The 7,889-nt window shown below is 46.1% G+C and overlaps 1 long non-coding RNA gene across 1 annotated transcript; it reads right to left on the bottom strand.

Moving 5' to 3' along the window:
- Positions 1–3,444: 3,444 nt before the first annotated feature.
- LOC119372169 (uncharacterized) lies at positions 3,445–5,776 on the bottom strand. The gene is made up of 3 exons (XR_005179451.2): positions 5,648–5,776; positions 5,517–5,584; positions 3,445–4,969 (listed from the first exon to the last, which is right to left on the bottom strand). It is a non-coding gene; the product is annotated as an uncharacterized LOC119372169 (long non-coding RNA).
- Between the last annotated feature and the right edge of the window lie 2,113 nt (positions 5,777–7,889).

Here is a 7,889-nt window from a genome sequence, read left to right on the forward strand (position 1 = left end):
AAAGGGACATTGAAATTATTATCAGTTATTGAATTTTTCAGAAATTCGTAATCTGTCAACTAATTTGCGTGCGAATGCTCTTTTCTCGATATCACTGTAATATTGGCCGTTGCCGCGGTAGAATAGTTCTTAGCTTCCTGGACTGTTGACCCGAAGTTCGCCGGTTCAATCCTGGCCGCAGTGGTCGTATTCTCGATGCAGGCGCAAGTGCTAGAGGTCTTAGAGGCCCATATACTTAGTTATAGCTACAGTTCCGTGTACTTGGTTTTAGGTGCACGTTAAACAGGGCCGAGCCATGGCGAATTTGAGTGTTCAACCACCTTCCCGAAACTTTTCAGTTTTGCTTGCGTTTATATACAGACACACATACAAACGCACGCACTCACGAACATACATAAAGTATGGTTGAACCCCCCCCCCCCCAAAAAAAAAAAAAAAAGTTTCTGCCTACGCCCCTGACGTTACACAACCCTAGGTGGTCGAAATTTCCGGTACAGCTTGCCTCATAATATTAGTGTGGTTGTGGCAATTGAAGATCCAAAAATTGTTATTTATTAAACAACGGCTGTAAACGGGGAAACGTTCGCCGCAGGAACGTCACCTTCGCATACGGAGCGAAGGTAAGGAGGACGACAGAAAAAAAAAAAAACGTCGCGAAGTGAGGTCATCTAAGGCTACTCGCAACGTCACTGCATAGGCTTACTCTTTTATCTACTGACCAGTGAAGCGACGATAGTGGGGCTCTGAGGCGGTTTGTTGCCGTCGCACTGCTCAATTCTCTCAGAGATTCTCACGATAACAATCTCGCCTTTTATGTTCCTGCAGCCTATGCGCCCACTAGAAGTGGACTCGCCAAACCGAAGTTCTGCTCGGCATTTGGTTGCCATAGCGCCTAGGATTGCGATGAAGTCGTGTTTAACGAATTCACTGATAAGTAGAAGATGCCTGCAAAGTGGGTAACTCCCGTCCAGACAACATACTTCTAATCTACAAAAAGAAGGGTGCTACTTTCGAGGCATTACCGAGACAGCCGCCACATGCGTAGCCCGTCACTAATGCAGTCGCCAGGTCTGATCATGCAGTCTGCATGGCTGAACCGCGAAGTGGTGTCTTTCGTTGCTTTTTGTTTTGTTTTTGTTCTCAAACAAAAGGAGGGTATTGCTTCCACCGAAGCTCTAAATCGCGAAAAAAAAAATAAGTTTCTGTGCAAAGGCGAGTCTATGAAAGCGACAGCAACAATTCGGGTATATAATACGAAGTAATGCTAGCACCTTAATGATTTCGCATGTAGCCTGGCTTAAAGCAACGAAACGCTGGCATACAGAAGCGTGGCCGCTGGAGCTAGTGAAGCAACATTCGCGCTATCTTTGGTTTCAACGCAAAGACTGAGATGAGAACAGAACGGGTACATTGGTTTGAGCCGGCTGCTCATTCCTGTAATGATACCGCACGCCCGACCACGCCCGGCCGGTCAAAGTACAGCATTGCTGCCGCAGCCACGCAGCGCCCCCCCCCCCCCTTCCGGTACCCCTCCATGCTTCTTTGTTTATTTATTTTCAGACAAAAAATGTCGTGGATAGAAGGGCAAAAGGCAGATGTACTCTGCCTGACGGGACCCTAGCACCCGAATGCACACTCAGAGCATAGACGACACAAATAACATTATGCATTCTTAATACATACAAACGCAGCTTCATAAAAGGTGAACAAAATGCATAGTTTTAGAATAATGGAATGTCGCTCGATGGAGACGGTCGGCCCGTTTCTTCTTCGCTTGACCTGCCATCGCAGGAAGCCGTTCAGTGCTTTCACTCCCACACAGAACATACGACGCGCTGGGCGATGCTATCCATTTTGGCCTTTACACGGAACCTCACGACGACGGCGACGGGAAACATTCACCTAAAGTGTCCATATATTTGTTATTGCCGTGAAACTGAGGTAACGACTTTGATATCTATATTGAGAGGAGTGCGGAGTGTTGCTGGAGGGCCGTCGGCTGCCGCAACAGCGCTTAGCTCATAATGCTGCCTCGCTTCCGCCAAGGCTGTCTCTAAGTTGCGTTCATGTACAAGCAGACGAGTTACTGAAGTTATATTCAGCGCAGTCTTCCAGCGCGTTTGACTCTATTGTGCCCTTGTCTCTGCTACAGGAAGAAGCGTCTACCGCTGAGACCAACGCGATTTCCTTTTAATGGCAATTTGCGGCTCCTTCGAGGAGTCACGTTCGCATTTACATTATACTTTTTTTAAAAAATTTAGAAAGTCACGATTCGAACCAGTGACGTTGCAACCAACAGCATTCCACCTTATGTTCTCCGTTGCTCCAGCAAGCCCAAACGCCGACTCTTGGCTGGATTTATTTGTTAATGCGCTGGTTATCGCTTTCGTGTGGGCATAACACTGGCCATTTCCTCTCGCAAAGAACTTCATTTGAATCAATATCGAGCGGGAATTTTCGATCGTGATTTCGCTCACTCTATGAGCCAATCATCCGCAACCCGGCGCTGTTGCTTGCACCACAATTACGAATGAGATTAACCTATCAGAAACGTGGTCGTTGTGCCCATGCAGCAGCGATTGTTCTCGATCGTGATCAAGAGTATTTGCCTGGGCTCGTTATTGTGACAATGTGCTTCAGTGTTCCTTTAAGGGAGTGTACATATTGCGAGTTACTTTCACTGAACAACATTTATGAAGCAGCAAAGTGATACTGGGAGATTAGAGCACAGCATCTCGGTGGCTAAGGGCCGTTCTTGCAGATCCCGCGAACTCCTGTGCGTTCGGTGGGCAGTCTCTGGAGTCAGGTTACCCCAGCACCGGCTGGCTTTTCGCAATGTTACGGCGCCATCAGACTGACTCCCTCGCACACCTATACACGATTTTATTTTCGATTCATGGGGGCCGCCATCTTGGGCTGACAAGTGATTGTTTCGCCGATATTCTACGTCGTAATATGAAATGATCATGGTCATGAAACGTTGAATGTACCGACCCAAGCGTTTTCGTGGGTGCTCGTTCACCGTAGCACTGTTTGTTTATTTGATGCGGATACAAAACTGCAACGTTATCAGTCCAAGATGGCGGCACTTGAGCGCGTCCGGAAAATGGTGTATAAGTGATGTGCACAGGGCTCATCAACCAGTTCCACATAGCCTAGGAAGCCTAATGTAACTTTCCATATAAGACGTCACTAGTGCTTCAGGAGTGCTGTTTCTTGGGCTGGTTGGAATAGCATACTGTATTTTTGGTACGCACTTGAAAAACAAGGACACAGTGAGGCACACGCTTTCGTTTGTAGTTTCTGTGTGCCTCAGTGTGTCGTTGTTTTTGAAGCGCGCCCAAAAACACAGTATACTAGTGCTTCTTATATTTACATGAACTTAATGCGTAGCAAAAAAACTGTTTTTTATAATTTTGTATTTTATTTGAAGTTTCCTCAATTTTTCGGTCAACGGACAAGATGATGATTTTTCGCTGACAACCAGCGGCATTTCTGCGAAATGAGCTCTTTAACGCGATTGCGTTAAAGGAGTTCTAATGGGCTTGTGAGCCTTTTTAACAGACAATCAATCAGCACTAATGGTACGACATGTACATTAAAAAATTCGTCGTGCTTAGTGGCGACATCGCTTTTGTTGAATTTGTCTATGGTCGCAAACAAGGTAAACTTCAACTCATTCTTTAAATCAATGTCGTCGTCATGGTGATGACAATAATCAAAAACTAGCTAATGTTACCCTAATGGCCTGCTGGAAATTAGGTTATATTGGTAAATTCACTCAGCTTTTTATCTGGATGAGTACAAATAATTGTCCTTGATTCCGCTTCTTCACGGCGTAGCTCCAACTAGGTTTGATTATCTAAGCATCGGTATTTTGGTTACTGCTTACCCCACAGTATCCTGCGCACTCCCGTAAAATTTCTTGTTTGTTATGACGCGTCATCGTATAAATGTAAGTTGTTGGTGTAATATTTTGCAGTCTTCTTTTTTCTTCTTTGCAGAGCAACTAGCTCAAGGGCACAGGACAATAACTGAAAGCACCCTGTGTGTTTCTTTGTCCTTCTGCATCCTTCTACTGATTGCGCTCCATACAAAAACTACAAAATATTGCTATGCAGGAACGCAAGATCTGTCTGGAAGCTACATTCTCGTGCAGTGTATTGACTGCCTCACTAATGCCACACTAGGTTATGAAAACAACTCATTACAGGCGTGGCAGATGTGAAAGCCTTGTGCTTCTTCTCACAGGCGTATGTCTCGCTATGCCACCCATGGCCGCACTAGAGGGCAGGAGCGTCGCGAGCACAAATGCGACATTCACTCATTTGTGCTGAGTCGCGTCTCCCATCTAGTCCAACAATGAGTGCCCTAGCGAGATATACGCCTATGAAAAGCACACGTTTCGCGATCTCGAAGTGCCCACTATGAACTCTAGGCACTCATACTGAACTTCACAAGTGCTTCTCGCATTACTGAAGGTGAGCAAGTCGCAACATGCGGGTCAAGGTGCGCGGCGGAGGTGTGCCAGAGTGTCAAGGATGCCAAGGGAAGTGGAAAAAGAAGAGGAAGGCCAGAGTGGAAATTGACGGAATGCAGGTAAAGAAAAATGGAAGAGGAAAAAGAAGCGAGAGGTGCGCGTGCGAGGGACGCCACCTTGGAGGGCGCGCGCGGAGGAGAACGGCGGTCAAGGCGACGGGGAAGATAGCCGATGGTCCGCGCAGTCTGGGTCTTGCCCCAGTCCTGTGGAGCGTGGAGCCAGCCGGAGTATTAGCCTCGGCGAGCAGCGGTCTTCACGATCCAGTCGTCCAGCTGGCCGGCTGTGCAGTGAGCTGGTGGGACAGGTCAGCGCTTACGCCGCCGACCTTGAACGAGCCCGGGCTTGCGGCCACCCGTCAGCCACGCCAACGGTGCCCGGGCCAGGGTGAGCTGGGACGTGCCAGGAGTGCCTGCCGGCACCAATCCCATTCTGCAGAAGACGAACAACGCACGAGTACGTCACAGTGCTTGCGGAGCGCACTTCTACATCAACGGAGGCTTCGGTATCGACGGACGCAGTGAGCGACGGTCGGGTGACATCGCGAACGATCTTCTCGTAAGCGACCGGCGGTAGCGGGCGAGGTGTGAGGAGGGACGCGAGTAGAACTTGGTCGTGATATGACGTGTTAATTGCTTGGTTTTGGAGACCTCGTCATTTCTAGTTATTCCTATTCTTCTGTGTTTGTAATTGTCTTGTTGAGTGTAATGAAGTGTGTGTTTATGTCACACCTTGTCGCCTTCGTGTGTTCATTGCGCGTGCTCAAGAAAAACGTGCCGGGCGTCCTACACATCGTGACAACATTGGCGGTTACCGGTTTTGTTACAGTTCTGCACACTCCTTCTGGCTTCTCGGATTCGTTAGCCAGGGCCTACACCTGTTTAAAACAATTTCGTAAATCTTCTGCGACATGTTTCGCAACTTTTAGGTGGTAGAAATCTTTCGTGCTGTTTAACTGGTATGAATATTGTTACAATACCTCCAGGATAGATGGTCATCCGATCTCGCAGGAGCTTAAAAAACTCTCCCTGCAGCTTGACCTTTTGTCTGTAAATGAAAAAAAGCATGCGTCCTTTGCAAGGAACATTTAATGCAAGTGGAAAATCTTACCTTTGCTTGTGGAAGCTCCATGATCTCGTAAACCTAATGTAGTCTTGGCTTATAGAACTCATTACGTCGACTTTGCAGATTATGTCTTTTTGATTAGTGGTCCTGTATGTCCATATTTCTAAGGAGGTATCAAACTGAAACGAGTAGGCGGTGAACATTGACAACGTGGCGCTGGCACATATTTTAGAGACTTGCAGCTAGGGTGCTTCTCGCCCTTCCTCTTTTACTGTTATATGGAGGAGCAGCGTACTGTGACTTTAGACAGTACACTGAAAAGCTCCCTTAAGAGGTGAAACATCTTATCCAGAAATGCAAAGCATGCAAGCCTCTAACCCAACTTACAGAATAGATCTGGCATAACATTCAAGGTTAACTAGCAGGCGTAACTTTGCCGACAGAAGAACATAAATTATGGAGAGAATGTAAAATGATTTAAAAATGGACGAAGTTTATAACCGATGAACAGAAAACTGGGCTCAGACGAAAGCCACATTCATGCACAAGATACAAGGAAGCCAGTGCCACTGCCAATATAGATAGGATAGCTGAAGTAGCTGTGGAGTTCTACAGTCATTTGTCCTGCACAACCAGGATGATAAACGAAGATGCAGTAATCCAGCAAAATCGGATATCCTACCCGTAACGACCGAATGAAATACAGAAAGGTTTGAACGAAACGCAAAGCGGTAAGCCACCTGGTGCGCATATTGTAACGACCGATCTGTCAAAAGACGATGGTAAGGGTGTTTTCGAAAAGTCGACCATTCTGTATACGCAATGTCTGATAATTGCGTGCCTACCAGAGTCCTGGAAGAATGGTAAGATCATCTTAATCCATAAGAAAGGGTCTGTCAAGAACTTGGCTCATTAGATGAATATCAGCGTGATGTCCATCGCCTACAAGGTAATTACGAAGACAATCGCTAATAGAGTTATACCCGCCTTAGAATTCAATGAATCGAAGGACCTGCTTGTACACGCGTGATATCTTCGTTTACATTCGATGTCTCCCTGTGTCCCTATTCTAACCCCTATTTCTTCGCCCCTGTGCCGGGGTTTAACCAGTACCAGGCTAACCTCCCTGCTTTTCCTTTTCATCTCTTTCGCTCTTGCATCTCTCTCATCTCTCTCTCATTCCCAAACATCTGCAGGAGCGCAATGCTTTGGAGCTATAATGAGAAAGTAGGTAATATCTAAAGGTATTCAATGATACAAATCCAAGTATTGTGTCGTATACAATCATTCCGCTGTTATCTGGTACCTGCACGTCCAATGTTTGTCATCTTGCTACCTTTCTCATGATACAGCTTCCGCGTATTCTTGCACAGCCCTTGCACTAACATGCTCAACAGCTTTACGAATAATCAAAGTAGTACATATCCAAGAAAAGTCGCTTCAAAGGCTCACAATCCCCAACTTTGTGTTGGCCATTGAATTTACAACTAATATACTTACATGCTTAAGTCCGGGGGTGTTAATATGTTTTGGTGCAGAAAGGCGCTGTGCAACCTTCACGTCTGTGAAGAAAGCTACAAACAACGCTGGTAAATGCAATTTGGTCATAGCTGTGTAGAAAAGTGCTTATAACACCTTTATATATATAAAATTCCAGGTGGCATTTAGAGCACAACGCGTGACACGTACACGCCGTATGTTTTTGTGGATTTGAAAGAACAGGATGCAAAAGCATGGCATTATTTCGCAATTGTACTTCATATTTTTTCGTGTTTTCGTGCGATTGTTACAGCCAGTGCACCGACTGCAATCGCAGAAGCGAATTCGCATCCAGAACACACCTGCTTAGAAATGCGAAAATGTGACAAGCCTGTCGACACTTGGAAAAATCCCAAATACTTAAAACCGCCATCATGGTTTGAGAACGGCTACAACGACAGCCTGCCACGAATGTTGGTGTCACGATAAGCAGAGCCTCAAGCAACATGGATCTACCTTGCATTTTAATAGAGGGAGTTGCCCGTGTACACGGATCAAACAGCTACTCAAGGCTATATATACTGTAAAGAAGACCAGAGGCAAGCAAGAAATGAGTAGGGTTGAGCATGGTTCAAACTTCCCAATGTTAGCTGCAGTTTTACTGCTTGAGGCGAAACTTCACGTCAGCCCGTGGGGATGACTGCTACTGGAAACACCATGCCGGAAACTGCAAACACACTATGTACGAATGTTCAGAATGAGAATTCAACCGTATTGCTATAAATGAAGTCGATCATCACAAATAAAT

Source organism: Rhipicephalus sanguineus, chromosome 10 (genome assembly GCF_013339695.2).
Source record: "Rhipicephalus sanguineus isolate Rsan-2018 chromosome 10, BIME_Rsan_1.4, whole genome shotgun sequence".
NCBI classification, from domain to species: Eukaryota; Metazoa; Arthropoda; class Arachnida; order Ixodida; family Ixodidae; genus Rhipicephalus; species Rhipicephalus sanguineus.